The sequence below is a fragment of the Halictus rubicundus genome, chromosome 9, assembly GCF_050948215.1.
Source record: "Halictus rubicundus isolate RS-2024b chromosome 9, iyHalRubi1_principal, whole genome shotgun sequence".
In the NCBI taxonomy this organism is placed as follows: Eukaryota; Metazoa; Arthropoda; class Insecta; order Hymenoptera; family Halictidae; genus Halictus; species Halictus rubicundus.
The window spans coordinates 12,709,704-12,723,655 of NC_135157.1; the positions used below are offsets into that span (position 1 = coordinate 12,709,704).

Below are 13,952 nucleotides of genomic sequence, written 5' to 3' on the forward strand. Positions count from 1 at the left end.
GTATGTTGCAACCGCGCAACAAAAGGGAATAGGTCTACCGAAAAAGTAGTGTGCATTCCCGAAGGAACAAAGGTTCTTGCTTCGCCTCCTTCGTACGTTCCACGTTCCTCAAAGTGTACTCGTCGGACAAGAGGAAGTGCTTTTTGTCCTGCCTCCGCGTCCTACGCGTATATTTAACTTGGCATACCTACTTCAACACCTTCTGCGCACGTGGGGCGCTGACTTCTTTACCATCTTCTATTGTCCGGCTCTTAGAGTCGTTCACTAGAAATGCAACGAAACAAAACGTGTGCGCAACGCTCGAATAATCAACGAGAAAAAGTGGCGGTCCTATTAATAGCACCGAATACAACCACTGCACAAAAATACCGCCATTTCTAAACACTCTCTGCCCAACAGGTTCACTATCACCTTTAATACACGTTGAACACGATTATTCAATAACGACCGATTAAATAATAGAAGTGTAATCGGCTGTTCTTGTTCAGGTTCGCTAGGACGTACCCTTTTCTCAAATAAACAAATACCACTAGGTAGAAAGAAGAAATTCTTATTAAGAATTCTTCTCAAGAATTTATTCTTTACGCTCTGCAAATTGCAACGTGAATGCCGAACAGTGTCCATCTTCATAAGTGAAAGCAGAGCTGCTAGGAGGTGCAAATGTGCCGGGCCAGTGTACGATGATGCAGAATTTGTTGGTCATTTAGCGAGGAAATGACGAAAACGCGAGCGCGACGGCGTTCACGGCAGAGCCAACCTGCATGACGACCGTATGCAAGTGCCCGGGAACAAGAGCGCGGAGGAAGAACAAGAAAAAGCGGTTTCTATGCCTCTACGCGATTATTTCGAGAAGTCAAGGCGCCGGGACGCGTCCGCGTCTCTGACGGATGCCGCTAACGAGCGTCGTCGACGATTGACAAAATATTCTCAGTACGTGACCGAACGTAACCACGGCTGGCTTCGCTGCCATGCAATTTCGCGTTCGTGATACTGCCCCGGACACCACATCGAACATAGCTATCGATTCGTGTTACTCAAAAATTCCGATGGTCGTCGCGGACACCATAACACCCACTGTGGGATTTAAAAAGTTGTGTTGAAGGTATGTAGAATTTTGTTAAACAATTAATGAATGTATAGTGTCAGACACACGTGACCGACGTGACAGTAAAAGTGTTATAATCCTCGCAAAATTCCCCAAAGATCGTTTCTCAAAGAATCAATAAATATCGAGAACTCAATTTCTACTACAATTTCCAACATGGCCGCCGCAGTTTCTCCTGCACAACAGCCGCAGCCACAGTGAACCCATTAGCTGCCACGATCCCCATTTGGGGATTTTGGAATTTTACGTACACCACTCGGCGCCAGAAATATATTTGACAGGCCTGACAGTTTAGTTTCATTCTTTCATCCTAAAATTTTGTTAATTGGTTAATCGAAGACCTAGAACTACCGAGCCCTAAACGTGACTTAGACTTGTCTCTTTATGATAACGGCAAGATTGAATTTGCTCAGGATTTTATGGTAACATGTGTTATAATTAGGTATATGAGGATATGGCAGTGGATGTGAATGTACAACAACGTAGTCTTACTTTAAAGTATGTTTATAGTAGGAAGGTCCTAGAGCGACTGACTAGGTCAACGCGTGTGCTCTGTTCGGACGCGTGTCAGTATTATGTTTATAATTGTACAGATGTCGTTAGACAGGCATTACATTGATTTCTACCTTATCGATAGCTTACAGTTACAAGTATATATGTGTATATATATATAACAACATGTACTTCAAAGAAGAGATATATTAAAAAATTTCTCGTGGAAACGTTTTCATAGTTTCACTAATCGTGAAAGAAAGAATCATCCACCAGTCATTCTGATTGGTTCGGCAGTTCTAGTGTTAATATATTAAGAGCAGCAGTAACTAACCTAATGGACCCGGAACGTCCAACTTGTGCGTCAACAGACAAATCCCGCGCACCAGCTTCCGGTCCGCTTGCGAGCCAGTTTGGACGTCGTGTAGCGCCTGTAATCCGTGGCCGGGGAAAATGTATCAATCGCGCGGGGAAACATTTAGAAATAACAGAAAAGCCGGAAAAGTCAACGGGTAAATAGGTGGGTAAATAAGTGAAGATCGAGAACGGACCGACGATACCGGGGGCCGATGGTGGTTCGGTTCGCGCAGGTGGTTTTGCCGCGAGGACACGGAGCGGTGCTTGGCCTGCTGTTTTCAGAATAAACTGGCGAGCTTATACTCATAACAAGAAAAATATTAAATCACCGTCATCGCCCTGCGCCCACCCTATCGCCGGCCCTTATCTGTGTACAGCTTCCGATAATAATCGTGCACGGCTCGAGGAGGAGAGAGAGAGAACAGCAGCTTGTTTGCGCTGGCCTGCTACCGATTATTTTTATTTCCACTTAAAACGTTAATACGCAACAATTTACATGGCGGACGGCCGATGTTCCAGCGACAGATCAAAATAAATCTTCCGACGATCTATGTTGTCTCGTTAATGGGCTCAATCTTGTAGATGGTCTCTAGTGATATAGACCCATTGGACTCCATTAATAGTAGAACTACCGAGGGCTAACCGTGAAATGAGTAATTTTTATTGAGAAAAAGAATTTTTGTTTGCTGTTTCACTAACACAAATTATTGCACATAGTCGAGGAGCAGTTATAGCAAATGTGCCTTATTTGGGGTTCTACCCAGTAGTCAGCCTTCCTGAGAATGATCTGGTTAAAAATAATAAATATCTACTAACAAACTCCTGTAAATTTGGTTCATGTTCTCATAGAGAAAATATAGACAATATTATATGAACAACAGCGACGGTTAAGACAATCGAACATTTACTCTAGTAGAAAAATTACGCTAAAATGTCACCGAATTCTCCGACCGCGCGTCGTAACGTTGCACGAACAACGCTGCGCATGATGGTGGTTGTGCATCCCGTTTCTGTTGGAAAGATACATAATCTCCTTTGTGGTGGTATCGCCTTAATGGATAGAGGAATACGTTTGCCAGTTTTATACGTTTCCCATTCTTCGGTTCGGTGCCGAGCACGTATTCCTCGTACGCCGATTCCCCGGCAGGCTTAAGCCATATCAACGACGCACCGATTGAGCCATTATTATGGTCGTTCTGTAATGCTATTTCGAAGACAGGAGACGACCTGCCGGGACCAATCCGCGGCCGGTTCTCGTTCTACCGTGACACCGCAGGAGGCACTCGCGCACAATGGGTTTGCGTAAGGGCGCACCAGACCCAGAACGGTTCAGGGACGCTCGATTTACCGTGAAATCGGTGAATGAGCCCGTGTGTACACTCGCCTCCGCTGTGTCAGCACGATGATCTTTTCCAGGGGGATCCCCGGCCGATCGGACCGATCCTTTCCGGACTAATTGTTGCGTGGATGATTCCTCCTCTTCGCTCTGACAACCGCGCGGACGATGCTTGACGCTCTCTTACGGTCGCCACGCTATCAAACTGAGCATGCTAACCCTTTTTAAAATGTCCCCCCTCTTTCCTTAAAATTGGTAAAACTATTTGTTGAACACATTCCCTATCGGCGATCATTTGACGACGTAATGATTTTTGAAATTTGAACTAATAGCGCTAGAAATGCCGGTCGAAGATCGATGGTGGGAGCTTTACAGCCATCCCGAGCTCCACTTTCTCCCGAGGAAAATTGCCTCGGACTTGTCGGGCCAGTTTCGGGCCGAAAAGCAGCCCGCAAACATTTCCGCTGGCGGCGTTCGTCGGCGTCTCTGTTCGTGGTTCGTGTTACAGCGGTTCACGGGCGAGCACACCCGCCACGCGTGCATAATGGCGTGCAAACGGAGAGGCCGTGGGCTCCAAATAGCATTAAGTCATTGCCGGTGGCCAGTCGTGCGCGTGATATCCTCCTGTCGCCTACCGATTGTATTGTTGCACGCCGAGCAGGAACGAGATCGCGCTCATGCTCGCGCTCGCGCTCGCATTGTGCCCGATGCACCTTCGGGGCCCCGCGGCTCTGCAGCCGGGGAGATCCTCCTCCTGCCGGCCAGAAAGATACACAATGAGAAACGGACAATGAGCTCATTGTTTCGAATTCGTGGCCGCTAGTTACGCCGTATTTGCTACCGTGAGAAGCTCGATCGACTTCTATTCTTCACGTCGGATTAAATCGTTCTCTATTGGGCCCGTCGGACAGCTCTGGCCCCCGTCGACGCCGCCATTGATAGCGCCGATGCAACCGTGGTTGCCGAATGCGAAACCGATTCTCTTTGTTTAACAGATTCTTCACCGTTCGGTCTCCTGAACCGCGAGGAAAATCGAATCGCTTTGCTCTAACTCTCGCGTGCTTCCGTCTATTGTAATCTGCTGACTCAATTTGGCTCTTGGCGTTGAACTGGCACAATGGTAAACCGTCGTCGCAATACCTAATAGTGGAATATTTAAATGAATCAACTTATAGAATACGTTAGAATATATTTCACAAAATGAAATAAAATATAGAACAGAAAATGTAAAATCCTTTCCTTTAAATCGAAGATTTTCGCAGCTCCGAAGGACAATTTTCTAGAAAATCGGGAACAATTGCTGGCAAATGCGGGTGACAAAATGGCGAGTACAGTGACCGAGCGCGTATCGGCGGGACGAGGACGGAAGCCGAAGAGATCGACGGCCCCGTCGATCTATCGTTTCGTCGGCAATATAACCGGTGCAATTCCGAGAAGAGTAGTCCATTCGACGGTTTAATGGCATTCGGTGTCAGAAATTTCGTGGGACGTACGCGCGTGTAAACAGGCACGGTGTCGGGCAACATACCGTACGGGGGTTGAACACCCTAAAATTAGCCCCGGAGCGAGACGCGACGCGTACACGCGGCCGGGCATGATCGGACGCGAACGCGGCCCCCGAGACCCACACGCGTTGGAGAGCGTGAAAAAATGCTTACATTATCATCCGTAATTTCGTAAACACACCGCGGGTAGTACAAGTCGGACTATGGGGACCCGCTGGTGCACTCGTTGCGGGTGGCCCAAAAAGGAACAGCATCGCGGCTTCCGCAGCGTCGGGGCTTTTCACGCTGGGAAGTGGGTCGCCCACGACACGAGAATCTACTCTTGCCTCCCGTCTTCACGACTAGAAGAGCACGTTCTACACGTATTCTCGCTGCCCGCTTGCCGAATACCACCTCGACATTACCGCTCAAAAATTATTCTTCCTATAAACCGACTGTAGAATTTTCTCCGCTGCACACACAAATAACAGCTTGATAGCAGAACATTATTTTTCTTTTTATAGAAGGGCGGTCGTTATTCTTCACATTTTTGTTGCCTGGATGCGCGACAGTACCTGCATGAAATTACCCTGACGAAAGTATTTCTTTTTTTATTAACGGATTACAAATTGTCTGGATACACAGCACTAATGATAAAGGGAGTCAACGTCGACAAATTCATAAACATTTCCAATTTTCAACATTCTCTCGTCAGAATGAAATTGTTGGTTCCCAAGATTTCCGCTTTGAAAGTTGGGACTACTGGTGGTGTGAAGACATACTTACAGCGCTAAGGTTTTGCAATGTATAACACAGTTAATGGATTTGTTTCAGGTCTTCATCGCAAGCCTGCCGGAGCGGAACAGCACGGAATTCGCTATGTCGTGATTGGAGCGCAGCAATATGGTAATTAAGCACATTTTTATTATAAATCGACAGGTATCAGCACACGATGATAACTGTATCGCACGGAGCGAAAGAATCTAGCTCCAGAATTCTGAAATGAATTTAAACGAGTCCTTGCATTTTCGAAGTTTCAATCGAAAGTCCACTAAGGAATTAATCCTGACATTCGAAGATGAAAGATGTTGATTAGGCTGCCGTCGTTCCAGCAAGATTTTTTCAGTGACGGTTAAGCGACGCCAGTCGATAAAGTCCCTGGCAGAGTGTGATAATTCTAGTTTACATGACGGTGTAACATGAAACAAGCATAAAGTATTCACGAACGAACGGTAATGCAGGGAAGCGGCGCGCGTAGGCAGGAAGATCGGTGGTCGCATCGGTTAATTAATTGCCCATTTTAAATTCGAATTACCATGTCATAATAATGTGTCACGCGTCAGGATCGCCGGGGGCGAGAACGCGGCGAGCGTCGATGCCCAAGGAGAACACCGGTGTACACACGAGGAAACTACGGGGCGAGACACAGCGACGCGCATCGACATACATTGGCATGCATCGGCATACATCGGCATACATCGGCGTGTTCGTAGACGTGGCCAATTAAATTCGAAATTACCGGGGAAAATGTGGAAATTGTTGCGGCCGGGCCGCGTGGACCACGCTCGTTCCCCTGCGCCCGGCAAACAATTTAGCCTTTAACGTCATAATGACGTTTGCATTTTCGACTGCGCCGCTGTTTACTTTATTTCGAATTAAAGCGCGATTAGGCGTGACCCCATCTGCGCGAATATCCGTATAATGGTCGTTTCGTTTCCTGATCGGTTTGAAAATAATCAATCGGGATGAATCGAACGATAACTGCCCTCCCGGAGGAACGGTTGCAAACGGTCGCCCGAATGGAGCCGAGATTCTTTCTACGGCAATATAAAATAAAATAACGCTCGGCTTTTTTTCCGTTAGTTAATTATAGCTACCATAGATTTCTAGTTTCTTGTGTAATCATGAATTTAGCGAACCTATGAAGTACAATATTGAGTGTTGACATTGGGTTATTACATAAGGGTTAACCCTTTACAGGCTCGGATTTTTCAAAATTAGATTATGTGTTACAGTGTTAGATAATGGGTGAACAATGTATACTGATCTTTTGCTGTGTACATGAACCCTTTGCGGACAAGAACATTTTCTCGTTCATCTTTCAACGAATCCAATGTGCCTACTTTTTCTGTTAAACAAGACTGAGGATTAAGAAGCTGAGTATAGGAGTTAAACGAAAGAGTATGCTATTATTTGAGAAAAGTCATTTTCTGCACCCTCGGCGACGGAGTACGTCCGCAAAGGGTTAAATTGTATGTTTGCACCTCCAGATGCACCCCAGAAGGGTTAAGACAGAAAACAAGCATGTCCTTGTAGCGGGACATCTTCTTCGTAATAACGTTAATTCTCGATCGCATGAATAAGAACCTATGGCAGTTTATTTTGTCGGTATCGTTTCCCGGTGGAGGGTTGATAATTCCGACTGCGGGAAATTCTAGTACAGCGATGGCATTCGGCGGCAACCTAATCATAACTATCGGGGGATTCGGCGAGAGGAGGCTCTCGCGAGGTTCGGTAAATATTTTTCCCGTTCGAGATACGCATAACGAGAGAGAGAGAGAGAGAGAGAGAGAGAGAGAAGGTTTCCCAGACTCGCTAAACCGCTTTCCGAGCGATTTTGCAGGATGGCGGGCCGTGGCGTCGTCGGCGTCGGCGTCGGCGTCGCGTCGGCCAGGACCTGTGCTCCACATCCAGCCGACTATCGATCTGTACCCGCGGATACTATTGGATGCCGGACCATCGTTCTACAGCGAGCAGCGAGCCAATTTCCATTGGTCCATGCCCGTACCTCGCTCCTCTTTCTGTTTTCCTTTCTTCTTTTTATTTGCCGGCCGCGCCGCTTTCCTTTTGTCCCCCTTTCAACTCCCCCCCGCCCCCCAGCCCATCCCGCCCACCAACTGTTTCACCGAGCGTCCATCTGAAAGGCGCGGAAGCGAAAAGAAAAACCGAGAACGCAGAGAGAAAGATAAAAATATTCGGAATATTGTAACTTCCGGCGACCGGTTTGGTAATTGCCAATTTTAATTGGCTCCCTTCGGCCCCGGACTCTCTTCCCTTTTTTCCAACCTCCCCACGGGCTTTCCTTCTCCCTGCCTACACTGTTATCTGCGATTCTTTTGCCTACGGTTTCTCCCCGCACCAAGAGCCCCCGACTCTGTCTCTCTTCTCTCTCTCTCTCTCTCTCTCTCTGTCTCTCTTCTCGATCTTTTTCTCTCCGTGTGTTGGATGTAAATTAAATTCTATTTATCCACCGGGCTGCGCACCTTCGTTTGTCCGCTCTTTCTTTTTTTTTTTTCCACCGACGTTTTCACGTATTCTTTTCGACGGACTCCTACCCTTTCGCGATGCTAGCCCGTTCGAGTTTGTTTTAGGAGAGCGCTGTCCGTGTGCCCGCTCCCCGCTGAATTATTTATTAACAGCCTCGTTTTCGTACGGCGTCGCAACTCGCTCGGTGCCATAATCGAAGTGCCACAAGACACTACTCTGTGCATCGGTTCTATAAATTGTAGAACGAGAAAAATTGGGGTATGCATTCTTTTCCAGAAAAACCGGTTCAATAACGTTTAAATAATACTGCCTCCAATTCTGTATATTTAATTATACTTATACTAGTGATAAATATAAATCTCTTTGTATCGTCACTATTTCCTTTTTCGCCTATTCAGCTTTGCCATAAACGCATAAATGTTCTCAGTCTCGTGATCACGAAATCGGAGGGGCAACTATGAAAATGACGGGAGCCTAACAGAACGACAAAAAGCTTCGAAACTGGCGATTGGTCGGCTCGCCGAGCAGGGAGATGGCGGCGGCGGTTTCGTGATCAAATTTCGACGAACATTTTCAACCTGTAAAAATCGAAACCGGAGGAAGCAAGGCACGCCGGGGCGGCGAAGGAGGGTGAAAACAGAAGAACGAGCGTACCGTGAAGAGGGAACGGCGGGAGCGAAAGGGGGTGGTTCGCTATCGTCTGCTCGTCCAGGGGAAAGACGACAGGTGCGTGTTTCCCAGAGACCCGCGGCGAAACGCGAAACTGGAATCGCTGCCGGAGTGCCGTGACCTAACCTCGATACACGTAGCCGAGCTTCTGCCGCTGTTACTTGTCCCTCTATCCTTCCACATTTCGAAAATCTATTTTTCCCCTGCGAGAAAACGACCGGGAACCCGTCACGCTCGAAACGGGGATCTTAATTGCATATTACTCTAAAACTTATATCACTATTTTATTACTCCAACACTTAGTCCACATACTTGCAACTATTACCTAATAGTTGCTCACAGTTCGTGGCCCCTTCCTTGCATTTTAATGCGAAATCGAGCACGAACTTTTGCACTGACCCTTATAAACAATTACTACACAGTTAACACCTTTTCATTTGCACGCAGCATCGCTCTGCAAGAGGTAACCGGAAGCGGCTGTCTTTGGTCCAATATCATATTACTGAATAAGCGCGAATGCTCAACAGGGCAGAAGGGAAAATGGCGCGCTGGGGGATGAAGAAGCAGAAAGTTTCCCGAAACTTCTTTCTTGCGCGATGATGAGCTGCCAGCTTTAAATTAGCGTGCTGCGAGTCTGTTTCTCGGATTCGACGTCTCCCCGAGAAGATTCTTCGCGAGGGACGGGGGAATCAATAATGCTCTCTACAGGGCGGTTCATAGTTGACGACAAGCTGAAATTTCTTTCCTTTTGTAATCAGTTTAATAAGCTGGCTAATAGGATCTATGAGACTGACACATTAATTTCTGCTAGAAAATGGAACTCTGCAACCTGTCACTCAGAGTTCAACGCATAATTGTAAAATAAGTCAAATTAGACGGGCCGCGGGCGAAGGATTAAAAAATCCTAGAGGACTTAGCGAAATCTACAAATCGAAACAAAACAGTGGAAACCTCCTGAAATTCATAAATCTATAGACGTATGGAATGAAATCTAAATACTGATTTAGTCGTCGTTAATAGCTCAGCTGGCGACGTTAAATAACGAATGATAAAGTTAAAAGCAATGGATCCCCATTCTTCTAATCTTAACACATTACCTTCCGGCGATTATTTCATAATTTTTGGAAGTCCATGGCCCATGGCTAAGCATATTTCAATCGATCTCTCAATTTACTATAAATATTTCTTTATAATTCTTTATATTTCTCTGTGATAATTAGACAGAAACGAGTCGGTGTAATTCAAAACAGTGGAAAGATTGAAAAAGTTCAACAATCCCGAGGTACTATTTTTAACATATAAAAATGATTAATGAGAAAAATCAATTTTTACGTAGCTCCTATAGATTGCAATTGGTGTATACAAATTCTATTTTGCATAAAGATCCGTAGTCCAGTGATGATATAGAAATAGAATATAAGATGGTTTTGGAAAAAATCGTCAAGTACAAAAGGGCTGGATGTAAAAATGAAAATATCGTGATTGCATTAAAATATCCTTTTCGTCGATTCAGCTCAGATGTTTCACACATGTTTCGATCAAGATTTTGTCTCCGTACGTGGTACTATTTCGCTAAATTAGTAGCTGAACTCCGATCCACAATACGCCAAAGCCATTCAGGAGCGGAACGGCTATTAAACGGCGAAAAAAGAAGGTCCGAAGGACTCGCACGGTTTAAAATTAACCAACACGGAGAGCAACCACAAAAAGGAGGATAAAAAGGCGGCCGTGTATTTGTATTTAAACATACAGGCCACAGCGCAGCTCTTTTCTTTCGCGATCGGGGCACGATTTTGTAAGCTTTCGCTGGCAAAAGTTTCAACATCGTGTCTCATTGCTTAGAAAAGAAAAAAAAAGAGACAGTGAGAGAGAGAGAGGGACAGGGGATGGAGGTGTGTCTACGTAAGACGGAAACGAAAGGAGGTTTACGCGTTCGATTCTCCGTCGCTCTCCGTCCATTTCGTGGAGCGGGATGTTTGTTTAAGTAAGCCGTCGGCCAAGATTTTTTTCCTCTTTTTTCGCCGGTTCGTTCTTCTGTTTGAAATTGATGATTGCGCGAACCGCTAATACGGCCGCAATGGCCGCGCGGGAAGAAACGAGAAAAGTGGAGCAAGCGACCAAGGAAATCGAGCTGCGCGAAACAGTGATGGAATTCATTTTTCCCCGAAAGATATTTTCCGACCATTTCATAAGTAATGGCGTCATTCGACGCTAAACCTCAATGCAAGACAAACTTAAGAATGTCTTATTTTCGACCTGTTAAAATGATCAAAAGAAGAAATATTTATTTTTATTTTATATTCTTTATAAGTGACTGGGATACTTTCTACTTTCCATTAACATCCGCAGACTAGTGATCAACCGTCGATGCATTATTTTCTCCTAATGTTTCCTTTTTTACTGCTATTTTCTAAAAATTCAAATTAGCGCGGAAGGTCGAAATATTTAGCTCTGTCCTATCTGAATGTGAACAAAATCTGGAAGTAAATAAAAATTGTTTCACGCGTCTATTTGCTTCGTTGTTTAAATGAGCAAAGTATTGCTTGCACCATGCTGCCAGCAACGTTCAGCGTTGCAACGTGCGACTGACGCGTCCTCTCGAAATGATCGTCATTTAGACGTGGTTTTTCCGTCGACGATGTTTACGCCACACGTGGGAACCTCGCCGCGATGTCATCAAACTTTCCAACAGTTTTTACCACGGAGAATCTTCTTTCGGTAGCGGGGTTTTTCAACCTCGCCACCAGCTGTCCCTCCAACGTAACAAAACGGCGCGAAAGTGTTCACAGTTTGGAGAAGAGACTAAACTCGAAGAACAACTCAACCCGGAGGAAGTATTACCCGAAAAACCTGCGTGAACTGCAACGTTGTACTCTCCTTTTTACCTAAAAATTAACTTCATCAAACAGATATGCAGTTTCATAAAGGTCTCTCGAAGGACAACAAACTATACAACATATTCATGTAATAGTTAAATATTTAGCAATTTATTGAAGACAAACAAATTTAACCCTTCGCACTCGAAGCTGTTCTAACTCCAAAACGAAACATTTCTTCCGACCTAGAATATTTCCCTTCTATATATTTCTTTTCACGTTATACATGCGAAAATGGTGCAATGTTACAATACTGAAGTGTTTAGTAATGTATTAAATACAAGCAAACGTAATAATGTGAAAAATATTTTGAATAACGGTACAGCAATAGTGGTGCCTTACAGTCACCATTCGAGTGCTAAGGGTTAATAATGTGAACAATATTTTGAATTCCAGCGCCAACGTTTAATTCTCTGAAATTATTTATTGTTCTCCTCCGGGGGTTCCATTCTAGTTCCTCATTTGTCGATATAGGACTCCGCAGAGCCCGAGGCAGCAAGTGGTAGGGGAAGAGTAGGTACGGGCCGTGCAAACTTAGGTGTAACGGATTTAGCAAAATTCAAGCAAGCGCTATTGTGTTATCCACAATGTTAATCTACGGGGCCCGGAGGTTTAGCCTGCTCGGCCGACACCTTGGTCGTTGTCGTCGTCCCGGGGCCGGCCGGGGGTGTCGTTTGGTAGTCCGTTTCGACGGTGAAAAGCGTCTTGCATGAAAGATTGAGAGGGGATCGAGTTTCACGGGGGTGCTCGTATGGGTTTTCCCGGGCAGGTTCCGGGCCGACGACAAGGTACGGTCACTTCTCGGTTCTGGAACGATGGGGGCACACCGCATCCTGCGCGGCGTATTTGCACGCCGCAGGCCGGATAATTTTTAAGTGTTTGCCGTCGAGATAAAGGACGAGGGAGAGAGGATGACTTTTGCCACCCTCTCTCCGTGTTCACGGTGCTCTAAAATTGCCGGCGCTGTGCCCGCGGAACCGCGTGTGTTTGCACGGTTTAGAGGCTAATGCCGAGCCGGCATCCCGAGAGTTTACATTCCGCGCAAATACCACTTCTGACGCCCGTCACTTTCGCTCGTCGATCGCTAATTTAATCCCGCTTTTGATAGAGTGGCTGCCACAACCAATTAATAAACGCACCCCTCCCCCTTCCCGGCCCCCGGAGTTCGCCATCAACTCGACCGGGTGCTTTTGTTCCTTTGTATTGTCGCGGATCTGCGTGCCCGAAGCGACGACGGTGTTCAAAAGTCTCCCGTGATCATCGAAATCATTTTTACAGCAAAACGGTATTTCGCGCCGTTGTTGGCGTAAGTTTCGGTTTTGTCGGGGAACAGAAATTTCAGACGGCAGCGGCGCAATTGGTATTCGTCAGGGGGGATCGGAGCAATTGTTTAAAAAATAGCAGCGGACCCGAGGTTCACGAACCAAGTTCCCGGCCGGGCCGTCGGTGGTTTTCGCTCGAGGCGGGATTTGGCTGCATCTGCCGAAACACGTGCTACGGATAAAGCCGGGCTTTGGAACCGTTCCGTGCCGCCAATCCGTTAGTTCGCCGAAAGATAGAGTATATACCTATCGACCAGTTAGCAGAATCCCTTCGAGCACGCGTCAGTCTATTCCGTTCCTCTCGCCTTGGGCTCTCCAGTTTATGGAAAACCCGGGGTCGAGGATCTCTGGAAGGTAAACGTTGTGCCCTGTTCTGGAATGCTTGATGGCCCGCTGCGCCTCTAATTCCCGCCCGTGTATTCCGCATTCGTTTAATTGTTCGCCTCCAATTTCCACTGGCGCCCGAGAACCTTCGAAATTAATTGAAATGTCCTATAACGTGATATTCGGCGGTAAGCAAAAATGCAAAATAGTAAAGATATAAAAGGAAACTTTGAAGATATCCTTCTGTGCGCTGCTATCGATTAATGCAGAATCAAATTTTTCGAAGCTGGTGAAAATAATATTTAGCAAATTTATTGAATTCCGTTTGGTGTTTTAAGTGCTTGAAGATAGTCCCGCCGATGAGATAGGCAGCGTAATTTATCCTCGTGGGGAAAATTCGTCGAATATACGCGCGTCAAGGTCCGCGCACGCTCGCGCGCCGTTCACGGAGCGTCGAAGACGAAAATCGACTTCGAATCGGCACAGGGAACACGTTACCCACTAAATCCGGCAATCCGTGGTTGAAACACGAGGCGAGGAGCTGTCCGACTGTTTAAAAACGCGGATTCTCTCTCTCGTCGTAACGTGGAGCAGGAGGCGAAGTAATCCCCGAGTGTTCCGTCGGCGCCGGTAAATCTCGACGCTTTTATGTGTTTTGGAGATGACATTTACTGTGAATCAATTTCCACGGGCGTTATTGTTATCGTACGAGATTCCACC

The 13,952-nt window shown here is 46.2% G+C and overlaps 1 long non-coding RNA gene across 1 annotated transcript; it reads left to right on the plus strand.

Annotated features, from left to right (window-relative positions):
• The first annotated feature begins 1,068 nt into the window (after nt 1–1,068).
• On the plus strand, nt 1,069–8,512 carry LOC143357183 (uncharacterized). Its single transcript, XR_013082783.1, has 3 exons — nt 1,069–1,102; nt 5,609–5,680; nt 8,469–8,512. It is a non-coding gene; the product is annotated as an uncharacterized LOC143357183 (long non-coding RNA).
• The last annotated feature ends 5,440 nt before the right edge of the window (nt 8,513–13,952 follow it).